Genomic DNA, 16134 nt, shown 5'->3' on the forward strand with positions numbered 1-16134 from the left:
TATTGATGGCATGTTCTGCAATTTCAGACTGTTTGGGTTCAAGGTACTGGATATACGACTGGTGTTCTTCTAACCGGACCTGAGCAGATCTTTCTGTTTGTCTGAAATATGATAACCCACACGAGCAGGGAATCTGGTAGACACCTGAATAGCTGAGATGTGGGAGCTTGTCCTTTGGAGACATTAGGAATGTGGAGATTTTTCTGAGGGGTGGAAAAGTCACACAGATATTTAGTGGTTTTAGCATCTTAGCTATGCGTTCACTAAACACTCATACATAGGGGATAGGTATACGTGTATACGTACTTCTGCATTTGAAGAGGATGCTGGAGCACGACTACTTAAAGCTCTTTTTATGAAGGACTTCTTATAGCCATTGAATATGAATGAAGGAGGAATTAATATACTGTAATTCTTTTTGTTAAAGTTCTTCTGAAGAACAAAAGGAGTGGGCTCTATGAACTAGTGTTTTTGTAGTACCTGCTGAACGCATAGCTAAGTGCTAAAACCACTAAATATTTGAGTGGCTTTTCGACCCGTCAGAAAAATCTCCACATTCCTAATGTCTCCAAAGGACAAGCTCCCACATCTCAGCTATTCAGGTGTCTACCAGATTCCCTGCTCGTGTGGGTTATCATAGACGAAGATCAACCATAGCTTCGCAGACTAATGCAAAGGTAAACAAAGAAGGAACTGTAAGTACCTTTTGGTTTCAACCATCTGGTGATATGAATAGCATAATGAATAGAAATAACGATATTGAACAAGAAAATCGGTCTGAAGGTTTTAACTCGCAGGACCTATTAAAATCGCTAAACTTATCACTCAAAATAGACTGGTCTAAAACCGTTATTCTTAAATGTGATGCAAAATGCGGTCCTTACACCAAGGAGGACATAATTAAAAGCCTTACGAAAAACAAAGTTAAAGGAAGTGATGTATGGCATTTAGGTCATCTAAAATACAATTAAATATATATGACAGAATGATCATTGACTCAGTTAACATACATAGTTTTATGAAAAAAATTGAATGACTAGAACCGAGATTTAATTTATGTTAAAACCTTTTTAATTAAATCTCGGTTCTAGTCATTCAATTTTTTTTTCATAAAAAAAAAAAAAAAAAAAAAAATATATATATATATATATATATATATATATATAAAAAAGAAAAAATTTTTAAATTATAATTGAATAATTATTTAATAATTAAATAATTATTTTTTAATAATTAAATAACTAAATAATTAAATTTAAATAATTAAAATTAATTAAATAATTTTTAAAATTTTTTAAAAATAATAATAATTATATAAATTTAGGAAAGCCTGTGTAGTAGAGAGAGTGCCTCTAGCTTTCATAGAGTGCCGACGTGTTTTTTAGTGCTTCCTATTGTTAGTGATCCGTGCAACCCTTGCCCCAACCCCCAAGCTGCAGGCCGCAGAGGAAGACCGAAGATCAATCGTAGCTTCGCAAACTAATGCGAAGGTAAACAAAGAAGGAACTGTAAGTACCTTTTGGTTTCAACCATCTCGTGATATGAATAGCATAATGAATAGAAATAACGATATTGAACCTAAAGCTGATAGTGAACAAGAAAATTGGTCTGAAGGTTTTAACTCGCAGGACCTATTAAAATTGCTAAACTTACCACTCGAAATAGACTGGTCTAAAACTGTTATTCTTAAATGTGACGCAAAATGCGGTCCTTACACCGAAGAGGACATAATTAAAAGCCTTACGAAAAACAAAGTTAAAGGAAGTGATGTGTGGCATTTAGGTCATCTAAAATACAATTATGTTTTTCTACTGTCGTTCAAACAACTGACCATTAAAGAACGATTTGCCAGCATGGGGAACATCCAAGTGAGGAATGGCACCTGTGAAATTATTAATATAAATGCATATAGGAAATTAAAAATTTTAATACACTGGATGCCACCCCACATACCAAATCACTTAGTTGCTCTCCACTTTAAAAGATTCGGAAAAATTGAATTTCTGGAAAACAACAATTAGGAATGATGACTGGTCTCATGTCCTAAGCAACAAAAAAAAAATTAGTCATAGAACTCAACGAAGGTGCAAAAATTGATGACATCCCATATACTATACGAGTGAAAAAGGTTATGGGAATAGTCGTCGTCCCAGGAAGAACGCCATCCTGCTTCCGCTGTAAAAAAATTGGACATCTACACAGACACTGCAATGAGCCGAAATGTGAAAAGTGCAATCACATAGGTCATGCAGCAGATCAATGCAAGGGTAGCACGTACGCTTCCATACTGAGGCAAAACGAAGGGTCTCCAGACATGGAAGGCAGAGAAGAGGATCTGCAAGACGCAGATGGGCATAATAAAGGTAAAGAAGAAAATAGGGAGAATAACAACGGAAGCAACAACTCATCGACAGACAGGGAAGGAAAAAAAAACTTCATGTTACAAAAAGACAACAAAACCACTGGTCCAGAAATGTCTATATCAGACGATAAGAGGGAGGAAAGCAGAGAAAGTGAAATTCTAGAAAGTCGCCCTGAGCCATTACAGAGGGAAGGGATTAGTGGAAAGAACTGTGTACAGGTGACAGGAAACCTCAAATGAGTCACAAATAACCTCTAATCCAAAATCCCAAGGGCAAACAAGTAGCAAGTCGCCAGCAACACAAAACGTAGCTCCTAAAACACAGCGAAGAACAAAAATTAAAGTCACACCAAATACTACCAGAGCAAGAAGCAAAACAAAAAACAACCCGAATAATTGTAACAGAACAAATCAGAACCAAAATGAAGGTAATGAGCCTAAATCGTAAAGGGATAAATACCAAATGTCAAAACCTGCTGATCAATGAAATTCACAAAAAATTGCCAGACATCGTAATGCTGCAGGAAAAAAGAATTCACGTGCCAGAGCCAGTAACACGACTAGAAAAAAGACTAGCCCATCACTACATCCTAATCAATGAACCTGCCAGCAGTAGTTCTAGTGGTGGAGTAGTTATCCTTATCAAAAAAAGACACCACACATGCAACTGCTGTCCCACGAAGTCTCTGTCAGGCACAGAAAACCCTAGAAGTTGACATACATCTCGACAATAAAATAATAATCTTAATGAATGTGTACAGCCCAACAAAACGTGAAGAAAAAACAACATTTTGGCAGATAATCAAAGAAAATCTGCAACAGAAGAACATAGCAGTAATTGCAGGTGACATGAACTTCGTGGAACAGCTCTTCATTGATCAGGAGAAAGGGTCGCAAGTGCCACAGAAAGGACACATCAAGACCTTTGTATATTGTGGGCTAACAGATGCCTTCAGATTCCTGCATCCAAGAAAAAAGAAGTTCACACATTTCGTTCCTGGGAATGCCTCAAGAATTGACAGGGTTTACCTGTCCCAATACAGAGGCTTCACTGCGAGCAGTGTTGAACATATCCCTGTAACTTTCAGCGATCACTACATGTAATAGCAGAATTTCAACCCCCTCACAAGGAAAAAAGAACAAAATTCATCAGAAATTTCCCACTGTATAAATTTAATCAGAACTTAACGAAAGATGAAGAATTCAACAAAGGAGTACAAAATATAATATCAGCCATAGAAAAAATAGTCAATCCAATCATAGCCTGGGAAAGATGCAAAAGAAAACACCAGCAAAACCAAGAAAGAGAGACAGATCTAAAGAAACAATCCAGCTTGTACTATATGGATTGGACCAAACCAGAAGTTAAACAAGAAATAAATCTAATTAGAGAAAAAAAAGTATGTCTCCACTCCTGGTTAAGAACCATAGAAAATGATGAGGGCAAAATATCCACAGCTTGGATTTTCGAAAAACGGAATTACGAAAGAAAGAGAATAGAATGTTTACACTACGACGGGAAAATTATTCAAGAAGAAGCAGAACTACTGCATGCTATTCATGAATACTTCGCAACACTGTTTTCAGAAAAACAAAGTGAGGTATGGGACAGAAACAAATTCCTCCCCTTCATACCTAAGAATAACCCAGCAGGAGGCAGAAGAAATTGACGTCCCGATAACAGCACCAGAATTCAGGCAAACAGTAAGGCATTTACCAGACAAGAAATCCCCAGGAGAAGACGGTCTTACAAACGAATTTTACAAGCACTACTTCCAAAAATTCGAGCATTTATTTATGAGACTGACGCAAGAAATATACGAAACACAAATAAAGCCAGACAGATTCACCACAGAGTACATCACACTTATCCCGAAAACTTCAGACACAGAGAAATAAAAAGACATAAAGCAATGGAGAGGGATAACTCTTTTAAACACCGATTACAAGATCATCTCAAAAATCCTATCCAATAGAATACAGAAGTACCTACAGAAATTAATATCTCCCGCACAGACTTGTGCAATTACGGGCAGAAACATAGCAGACACAATTATTCATTTAAGATCAGTATATGAGTACTACAATCTGACTGACAAACCCTGTGTCCTATTAGGCTTGGATATAGAAAAGGTGTTTGACACCATAAGCCACGTATGTATATTCGAAGTTGTAGAGGAAATGAGTTTTGGCCCAAAATTTAGGAACTGGCTACAAACTTTCTACAAGAATACAGAAAGTCAGGTAATCGTGATCAGGAAGCTATCTGCATCTTTTAAAATGAAATGCTCAGTGAGACAAGGAGACCCCTCTCTATGGCCCTCTTCGTCCTTGCACTAGAACCAGTCATCAGAGCGATCAAATCCAACAAAGAAATCAAGGGAACACATATTCACGGGGAGAGCCAAGCAAAAATATTGGTATATGCTGACGACACCACATTAACCCTAGAGACGGAAACATCCACAGAAGAGTCAATGAAATTACTAGACGCCTTTGCAGCAGCTTCTGCCCTGAAAGTAAACCTAAATAAATCTCATTGCATGCTAATAGGAAAATGGGAAAAGAACCCTGAGATTCCTCAAGGCATAAGAGCTCAGGAATACTTACTGGTTCTGGGAGTTAAAATAGGCGGCCCAGAAACGTATGAACAGTGGAAAGAACTCCACACAGCTGTTGCATGGAAAATAAATACCATGCGCCCAAGACAACTATCTGTAAGTGGAAAAGCGTGAATATGCAACATATATTTATCCTCTCGCATCTAGTACAAAGTGAGCATCCCGTACCATGGGCAGACAAGATCCACAGGCTGTGCGCCACCCACGTCTGGGACTCTCGGTACGAACCGATGAGGAGAACAACGCTCTTTCACGAATTAGAAGCCGGAGATTTAGGTCTACTTAATATCCACTTAAAAACAGTTATCAACAGAGCGAAGACTGCAGAAAGCAAACACTAAGTCATACCACGGATATATGCAATAGCATTCCTACAGAAATGCCTTCCACACAGAATAATCAGCACAATGCCAGAGATTCACAGAAGAGTTTCCAGAATGTTTACAGAGATGGCGGAGGAATACGTATTTGTAACAGAGCGCATCAACACTGAAACCTTAATAAGTCAAAAAACGAAAGCAACATACTACAAACTAAGCAGAACAACCATTCCCATACCACAACATAGAGAATTAAGAAGAGGACAAATCACACTCAGTCGGATATTAAAAAATGTCTTCAAGCTCCCAATACATCCAAGGTATAAAACCATCTTTAAAGTGCACCATGCCTGCCTACCAACCAAGATGTGGATAGTGGCTAAAAGTATACCTATAGAAGGGCATGCAACTTGTCAGTTTTGCCAGGAACCGGAAATACTATACCACCTAATGATATATTGCAAGGAAGCAGAAGTAACTTGGAGAGAGCCGTTAAAAGATGGCTTCCTGAAATCAAATTAATCAATGAAGAAATATTATTCTGGCTAAAAGGAAAACATATAAACAGGGTGCAAACAATTGTTCTAATCCTAACGATGCACGCAATTTGGGCTTACAGGTGCGACCAAGCGTATGGAAGAGAAGACAGTCCCGGAACCATATCGAAATTATATCACTACATTCAGGAGGAGATCACCGATTCAGTCCAGTCTAGAAGGATGACTACAGAAGAATGGACACACTTAACCTCCAACCTTACATCAGACGAACCCTCCAACCAACAACAGAACGACACCCTCATCACTCCTAGTGGAAATGGGGCAAGTTGGAAGTAAATTCGGAAGGATACTAACTCTCCACCTCCATCAGAGGAAACAGCGCCCGAGTCATTTGGAACAGATCTCCTACCGCAGGAAAAAAGAATGTTCTCCTACTTCATTGCATATGAATGTTATTTCGCTGTACAGGTGTATATATGATTTATCTTGTAGAATATATAAATTGTTAAATATATAATAAGTGTGATATATATTTATATATATGGTATGTAAATATAATTAAAAAAAAAAAGCTAACAAAGCTGAATTATACCTTAATTGATGTAATAGAAAGTAATGTGTATGTAACTACCAGTTATGAAATTCCCTGTTTATAAGTAAAGAAAGTTAAGGCATTTTAAGAGAACAGAAATGTAACAACTACATTATAACATGATGATATAATATAAAATGAAACTTCGATTGAAATAATGGTATAACAATTGTATATATTGTATATATAATTAATTCTGATGTAAATAATTGCAAAAGTGGATAATAAAGTTGTTAAAAAAAAAAAAGTGTAGCTCAGTAGAAGTGGCGTTTGCATTCTATGACGGCACGAAGAAAGTATTTTGTGGTTCAAATCTAGTCGCCGACTAGAGAAATTTTTCTAAGCCATTTTTTGACCGGTTCCCGAGTTAATTGATCTTTGGCACGGGTTAGCAGGTTTTTTCTCCCGGAAACTCAGGTTTTTCGTCCCGTAAACTCAAGAAAATCAACCGTTGAACATACACTATTTTCTATAATAGATTTAGTTTAATCCTTTATCCCAGTGAGAGCAAACAAAGTTTGCGCCTGAAAATATCTTCAGGACTAAATATAGTGTTGTACTATCTTATCCAGTAAGTAGTGCAACACCTAGGCAACTCGTGGCAAAGGTGGAGCAAGCTACCAGGCACTTCTAACCCAGTATCTCCCATAATGCAAAACACATTTCCTATGTGGATATGTATACTGTTATGCATTAAAGGGATTGGCCATCTACCCAGACTAGTTTCGACCTTTATTGAGGTCTCTTCAGTGGGAGCCAGGCCCAGAGCTGGAGATACCAGGCAGAAGCAGTAGCAAGTCATCTGTGCCTATGGGAGTTGCCAAAAGGTTTATCACCTTTTTTAAAAATTACTCTGGATTTAGAAAAAGATGTTGAAAATTTATTTATCACTAGGTTAGACTATAATAGATTTAGTTTAATCCTTTATCCCAGTGAGAGCAAACAAAGTTTGCGCCTGAAAATATCTTCAGGACTAAATATAGTGTTGTACTATCTTATCCAGTAAGTAGTGCAACACCTAGGCAACTCGTGGCAAAGGTGGAGCAAGCTACCAGGCACTTCTAACCCAGTATCTCCCATAATGCAAAACACATTTCCTATGTGGATATGTATACTGTTATGCATTAAAGGGATTGGCCATCTACCCAGACTAGTTTCGACCTTTATTGAGGTCTCTTCAGTGGGAGCCAGGCCCAGAGCTGGAGATACCAGGCAGAAGCAGTAGCAAGTCATCTGTGCCTATGTTTGTGCCTATGTATTTCATCATACACTATTTTCAGACATTAAAAATATTGTGTTAGGGTTAGGGATCACAAGATGGCGGCACTAGCTTGTCGCCTTCTTCACTGTGTACCGATGAATCAGTTATAGCCTTGGCCCAGCTATCTCTCTGATTGGCTACCAGTGGAGATTGAACTGCCCACTCAGTCTCCAAAAGTTAGTAAGGTAAACGACCCCGCCTACTCCCTATACGGGAACAAATAGGCGTTAGCTGATTTTTTTTTTTTTATTTAGGAAATTTAACCTTAGCTACTAAGGTGGCACTTTGTGAATATAACAGTTATTGTTTAATTAGCCTTGTACCCGTACTGATGATGCCTGTGATACTCAGGTGAAAATTCTACGAATAAAGACTAATTTACATGAGTTAATTCTGTTATTATAATAGTTAGTAATATGTCTACTCTATTTCCTTACTGAAACTTAAAAAAAAAGTATGTGAAATAAAGAAGCAAATGTTGGAGTCTCAATAACAAAATCTGAAGGAAAAAACTGATCACTGAACAAAGTAGGGAAGTGGTAAAGTTATCTGTAAGGATAGAAAATTTCAAACTTCCTGGTGGAGTCAAAAAGGTTAAAATAGAAATCCTGGAAGATGTTATATCAAAGCAAAAGTTCCTGGAGAGTAAAATAGCAAAACATGAACAACAAAAAAAATGTAAGAATGTTAATCTTTGTGTAAAAGGTATTAAACAAAAATCATGGGAAGATTTTGGGTAAAAAAAAATCACGTAGAAGGCAGAACAGTCTTGGAGGATGTTGAAAAAGCATAGACATGGAGGAAAAAGTACAGTAAAGGAATTAGAGATGATAAAAATAGTAAAAAATAACATTATATAAATGTACAAAATTAAATAATTACATTTGTACCAGTGTAGAAAATTATATTAATTTAACAAATATTTCATTTTATCTATCATATATTATCATATCTCGTATATATCATATCGTATATTCCATATTTCAACTTATTTAACAAATAATTCATCTTACATATTGTAAAAAAATCATCACTGAGAGTGAAGAACAATGGCAAGTAATTTGAGCAGCAGAACACAACAGAATGTGCCAAATTTGAATCCCATTGTACATGTAAATGCATGTTTGTTAATTTAAAAACAATGGGTCTAAAAATTAAAGATGCCAAGAAATTATATTCTTGGTTTCATACTTTATCCAAGTGTAAGCAAACAAAGTCAGCACATGAAGTAACTTCACAACTGGCTACTTGTAAACAGGCTAATGACTTCACATTAATTGCGTTAGTATCCCATAATGCAATGCATATATCCTTTCAGACATGTATGGGAAGGGCCACTACCTAGACCATAATGGATAGCATTATACATGTCCCAAAGGATATATGCATTGCATTATGGAATACTAAGGCAATTGATGTGAAGCCATTAGCCTCTATATACAAATAGCCCAGTCGTGAAGTTACTTCATGTGCAAACTTTGTTTGCTTACACTTGGATAAAGGATGAAACTAAGAATATAATTTCTTGGCATCTTTAATTTATAGTATAAGCAGGTGAAAAAACTTTCAACAAGGGGTCAAAAATAATAATAATTACTAATATTATCACAATTGGAAGAATATTTCACAATAAAGAAATGAATGGCTAAAAATTGTTTTGCAAGCTAAACCTCATAAAGAGTTGTAAAGCTAGAAGAAGAATAAATTATTATCCCAAGAGGCCCATGGAGTCAGAAACTCATCACAGGAAGACCCTTTGTCATACACACTGCTCATCATACTGTGACTTGAATACATTCCAATTCTCTGTAGACATCACATTCTCAGACAATGTAATGCAATCATTCACAACTCTCTGTACAAAAAAAAAAAAAAAAAAAAGAGAGAGAGAGAGAGCTTCCCAACTCACTTCCTCCCACCCTCCTTATACAGCCTCCAGGGATGACCTCTGTTCTCCCCTGATCTCCCACCATTTTATGAAAAACCTCTTCAATGTTAAACCTATAATAATCTCTTACGAAATTTTACATTTTTATCATATTACCCTTCTTCCTCCTATCCACTAGACTCTGTAAATTGCATCTTCTCAATCTTTCTTTAGGTTCAAAATTCCAGATTGCTTTAGTCAATCACCTCTGGACCCTTTCCAATCTCTCTTTATCCTTTTGAAAACCAGTGACCAAATATGTGCACATCAGTCCATATGTGGCCTAATCGAAATCAAGGCCTTATGCAATGGAATCAGAATATCCTTGCTTCTAAAAGTCAGTGTACTTTGCATCACTGCCAGAATTTGACATCTCGTCCTCGCAATTTTGGCAGCGTGTCCTTCAAATTTTTGATATTTATCTGCCATCACTCCAAGATCTCTTATTTCCTCAACCTACAACAATATACCCTCACAAATAGTAAATTCTACATCCCATCTTTGTTTTCCAAATTTTAAAACCTTACATTTCACTACATTAAACTGGCATCACGACTTCTGTGCCTATTCAGTCAATCTATTAAAGTCTTCTTCTAAGACCACAACATCTGCTCCACTCCTCATAGTTCTTCCCAACTTGAAAAATTGTTTGCATCATCTATAAACAACTGAATATCCCCATTAAAATCTTCCACAATAACATTAAATGTTAAATCACAATGGCCCTACAACAAACCCCAGAGGCACACTGCTAGTGACTTTCCTCTTGCGGGAGATTGCTCCCCACACTCAACTTGCTGATACCTATCAGATAGCCAATCTGCAATCCAATGCACTAATCGAATATCCAACCCCATCTGCTCTAGTTTGACTATCAATTTATCATTTGGTAATCTATCAAAAGCCTTTGTAAAATCTAAGTATTAATAATTAATAACTTAAGAAGTATAAAACCAACAGTAATAACTTTAACGAATTAAAGGTACAAATATTTCATGCTGAAAGTAACAGTACATCATCAGCGTAGAAGAAACAGTTAAAGGAATGGAATACAAAGTACAGAACAGTCGGTGGATTACCAATGAAAATTGCTGCTGTGTCTCAGAAGATTAATATTAATAAATTATTATTAAATAATTCTTAAAAACTATTTCATTGATGGTTGCATAAGATGAGAATCTCCCAAACTTTTGGAAGAGAGAGAGAGAGACAGTCATTTAGATTCAAATTCGGCCGATGTAAAAGGGCTTCGCAACTTTCTTTGAAAAGGCATTCATATTTAAATTTGCATCTGTGGAGAAGACAAGCTTTATCCCACAGGATATTATGTTTAGTGTCAATGCTATGTTGTGATAGACGAGACTTATGAGTGCTGTCCACCAAAGATACCTCCATTGTAGTCAACCCAATTATGGATCCTGGCTGTTATTAGCCTCTCCAACACTTGAAACCCAAATTGATGCTTGAGTTGTGTCACCTCCCATTTGAAACAGTACAATCTTGCATTCCTTCTACTCCTTTGGAACTTGACCCAATAGAAGACTCATTAATTAAGTTAATTATTTATAACAATCTATTTAACACAAATAAGTATAACAATTTTTAGTTGTTATGATTAATGTTTGGTCGATTGAGTTTGGATACTGTCTTTGAATAGCCATTCACATCTGTACATAGATCTGTGAAGTCTGTGGTATGACAGATTGTATGAACACACCACTTAGTATACTCCAGGTAGCATCATTGTTGAGAATTCATCTTTTGAAGAGGGTAACAGATTATGAAACTGGTTAATGGTTTTTTTAAATGCTTTATCATAATCTCTGCTACCTATTCAGAGATACCTTTGATTAAAGAACGAGAGTCCTGTGGAGTTCTGCATCTTCTCTTGGATGTTGTCTTGGAGTGTGAAGCTATAGTTTGTTTTTTTCTTAGATTGTATCTATTTAGTAAAGCTGTTTGTTTGATAGTTACTAATTCCTGTTTGAGCAATCCCTTGGAGATGCAAATATTGTGTGCCTTACTCATTAAGGATTTTATGATGTTGCATTTCTGAGATGGGTGATGTGTGCTGATGTGAATATATTGTACTGTAGTGCAGTGGTTCTTAACCTGGGGTGTGTGCACCCCTAGGGGTGCGAGAAAGCATTTCCAAGGGTGCAAGAGAAGTTTCTAAATTTTCGATAGAAACTACCGCCTGACCACCTGTGAGAAACTAGCGAACGCCACGTCGACTTTTGGGATCCCCACTCCTACCTTTGCCTCAGCGTATCGCACTTACAAGCACATGCAGTACAATAAGAAACTGGTTGATACGTGCACATGTTCGCATACTCTGAATATGAACGTTAACGAGGTGGTTTGATGCAGAAACGAATACTAATTTTCTTTAATTTACCAACATTAATCAGTGACTAAAGCCCATACCGGATACGATCAATTGATTACATAAAGGTTTTCTGCAAATTATGAAAAACTATAATTATTATTTTATTGATTGTAGTAACCCTCGTTATGTCGAAAAAAACGCCAATGGAAAGACGATTATGTTGCTGGTATGCAACGAGCATTTTATGTTGCAAAATATTTTCAAACTCCAATCTTAAACCGTTAAAGTTGTTAGAGCATTTCAACGATCAGCATGATGGTGAATCTGCAGGTGATGAATTTGTGTGTTATGCATACTCTTAACATCTTGAAGTATAAGAAGGCACGATTTGATACCAGAAGTACTATCACAAAATTTGACGTTGCGGCAGTTCAAAAGCAGAAGCTTCTTGTTAGAAGCTTCTTATCAAGTGGCATATCTGTGTGCTAAGAAAAGAAAAGGTACGATAGCTGAGGAATTGGTAAGCCCATGTGCACTTGAAATTGCAAAAATTGTATTGGGTTCTGAAGCACAAAGGAAAATTCAGCACATTCCGTTATCGAACGATGTGATTCGATTGCGCATTCAAGATCTCAGTGTTGATATTTTACTGCAAGTAGTAGAAGATATCAAAGCCAGTCCTCTAAAAGTGAGTATTCAACTGGACGAGTCAACTTATGTTGATAATTGCAGTCAACTGTTGGTATTTGTGCGATACATTAAGGAAAACGAGAGGTTGGAAGAATTTTTTTTTTTGTGAGCCACTGGAATTGACGACAAAAGGAATTGATGTTTTCAATCATATTAAAAACTTTTATTTGAAACATCAAATACCCATGAAAGAGATAGGCTCAATTTGCACTGATGGTGCCCCTGCAATGTTGGGCAAAAATTCTGGATTTTTTTCATATATCAAGACAGAAATACCGCAAGTTACAATAACACATTGCATGTTGCACTGTCATGCACTTGCATTGAAAGCTTTGAAAAAGAATTTAAAACAACACTTAACTACTGGAGTAAATGTAGTACAGTATATCCGAGGACGAGTGCTTAATCATCGTATCTTTCGTGCTTTGTGCGAAGAAATCGGTGCTGTTCATATTGTGCTTCTTTATCACACTGAAGTATGGTGGCTCTCCAAGGGCTGCATGCTAAACAGGGTTTTTGAATTACTTGAGAAAATTATACAGTTTCTTACTAACCAAAATTGTGATTTAGTTAAAGCTTTTGAAAAAAGAGAAGCAATACTTCGACTAGCCTACTCAGCAGATATATTTAGCCACCTGAATGAATTAAACACATCAATGCAAGGATTTGGTAAGAACATAATAACAGCTAGTGAAAAATTACCTTCATTTATTGAAAAACTAAAAATTTTGAAACGTCGAGTTGAAAATGGGAATTTTGCAAACTTTCCTTTGCTTGATTCAATCATTCTGGTAAATGAGAAAATAATAATTATACCTGAAATTGCAATTCACCTCCAACTATTGAGTGAATCATTTCATGGATACTTTACCACGAGAAATATTAGCAAAGTTCAGAGATGGATACTGGATCCATTTCTATTTGACCCAGATTCGATGGACGACAGCTATTTAATAAAAGACGATCTTATTGAAATATGAGCCAATGCACATATTCAAATGGAATTTGAAAAACTGAATTAGAACAATTCTGGTGTACAAAGTTAGAACCTTATCCACAGCTGGCAAAAACAGCATTGCAGACACTTTTGCCATTTGCCACCACCTACTTGTGTGAAATGCGATTTTCATCAATTTTGCACATAAAAACAAAAGCCGGAAATCGCTTAAATGCAAGTGATGACTTACGCGTAGCTCTTTCAAAAAAGGAGCCTCGCTTCAAAAGCATTATTATGAATAAACAACAACAGCATAGCCATTAAAAATTGAGATATTGTTTTGTATGTATATGAAAATGTATGTTACTAATTATACGAAGAGCCAAAGGCTTCAACTCGGCAACGTGAAATTATTTAAGTTAAGGGATATTACATCTCATGCTGCCTCTTACCTGTGATGGCATGGGATGGGATGTAATATCCCTTAACTTAAATAATTTCACGTCGCTGAATGAAGCCTTTGGCTCTTAATATAATTAGTAATTTATTAGGACACCCTCTTGGCAATTCTTATAGTAGGATATGTAAGTTCTGTTCGCTACAGACTTGGTATTAACTAGGTCTACCTACTCACTGATGAGACCTAAATAAAGGTTGAAACCGGTCTGGGTAGTGACCTTCTCTCATAATGTAGAACAGTAATACAGCTCCTAGGAGCTAAGTTCACATTATGAGTAAATACCAAGAACAGTGTTCAGAGCTTGCTCCACCCTTGCTATGAGTTGCCTCAGTGTTGCACTACCAAATGTGTTATGTGTTGCACTATCCAGGTATTTGTTACGCTTGGACTCGCCGCACTTTATATAGTTTCTATATTCGGCATGAAACTCTTTGAGTTTCTTATTCGGCTATGAAACAATATGGGATGTAATATCCCTTAACTTAAATAATGTAAATGTATGTGTTTATTTTTCAATAAATAAATTATCTTGCAATAGATGTAATTTCCTAAATAAAGAAATAGAAATACATTTTTCAAGGGGGGTGCAAGAACTTATTTTTAGATTTAAGGGGGTGGCAATCACTAAAAAGGTTAAAACCCACTGCTGTAGAGGTAGGTTTTTGGTAGACAGAAGTAGAAAGCGATCCATCCTGATCCCACTGGATGTGAATATTTAGAAAGGAAATTCTTCTTTGATGTTTTGTTTTCTAATGTGAATTTAATTTGGGGATGTAGATTGTTAAATTTTTGTAAAAATAATGGTGTTCTGGCTCTGTGTGATTCCATACTGCAAATATGTCATCTATGCATCATAAGATAGATAGATGATTGTGGGTCAAAAGCACATTCTTTCTTCTAGATGATCCAGAAAAAAGTCTGTTAGGTTAAGTGATATTGGTAAACCCATCGCAGTTCCTTCTGCTTGCTGGTATGGCTGTTCTTTCCATGTGAAATACCCAGATGTGATTGTGAATTTGAATAAGTTCACTATGTCTGCCTGAAATTTTTGGGTAAGATTGTCTATTTCAGCATGTGGAATATTCAAGAGGAGGGCTGTGATGTCAAAGATCAGCATCATACCTTAAGATGTCAGTTTAATGACTTATATTCTTGTGAAAAATTCTGGGGAATTTTTTTTTATTGAAGAAGCTAAGTGCCCAATGACAGATTTGACAGAATCAAGATTCCTGTCAAACCTTCTCTAAATCACGCAGAGCCAGAACTACATTTATTTTTACATAAAATAAACAATCTACAACCTGAATTAAACTCACATTACAAAAATAAACATTAAAAGGATTATTTCCTTTCTAGGAGTTCAATATTCAACAGATCCCAGATGGATCACTTTGGACTTCTGCTACTGAAAAACCTACCTTTACAGGCACACGTCTCAGCACACCACCCATCTCAGAAATACGGCATCATAAAATCCTTAGTAAAACAGAGCACACAAGAAAATTTGGAAACAACTACCATGTTCGAGTAAAACTTTTGTTTAATATAAACCAAAATAAACACTTGACATTTTGACCTTCACATTAAGGTGACCAACTGGAGCATACACATATATACAAAGAAACAAGCTACACTTCAATCTATATGGCATGTTAAAGTTACTGACCAACCGTTACAACTATTGGCCTGACCTCTGGTGGGGGAAAAAAAAACTTACTACATCAAAGCTAGAGTCCTATTATTATTATCATCTATTAGGTTACAAAATTAAATTAAGCTGGAGAGCAACATGTTTACAAAAAGGAAAACGTTAATAAATAACAAATAAAAATCAAGTATTACTTATATACGGTGTCTCAAAATTCACGCAAGAAGTAATTTTGATAGAAAACACAGGTTTTTAATTAAAAATTGTAATTTCTTATTGATTCATAAAGTATACAGTATAGGGTTATGCATGGAATAGCATATCAAGTAAATGGCCTCATGGCTTTGCTGGCACATATGCACTCTTTTGTCGAAATTTTCCATGACCGTTTTGCATAAATGTGGCTGAATTTCATTGATACAGCGCTCAATTTCCTCCTTCAAGGTGTAGGTGGTAGTGGGCTTGTCGGCATAAACCTTAGACTTCA

At 36.2% G+C, this 16134-nt stretch overlaps 1 protein-coding gene across 5 annotated transcripts in view; it reads right to left on the reverse strand.

Annotated features, from left to right (window-relative positions):
* LOC150099108 (protein disulfide-isomerase A5) overlaps positions 1-16134 on the reverse strand; it is a 953872-nt gene that overhangs the window by 624289 nt on the left and 313449 nt on the right. The window lies entirely within an intron of this gene.

Source organism: Typopeltis vanoorti, chromosome 15 (assembly GCF_054136105.1).
Source record: "Typopeltis vanoorti isolate ZY-2024b chromosome 15, IOZ_Tvanoo_1.0, whole genome shotgun sequence".
Lineage (NCBI taxonomy): Eukaryota > Metazoa > Arthropoda > Arachnida > Uropygi > Thelyphonidae > Typopeltis > Typopeltis vanoorti.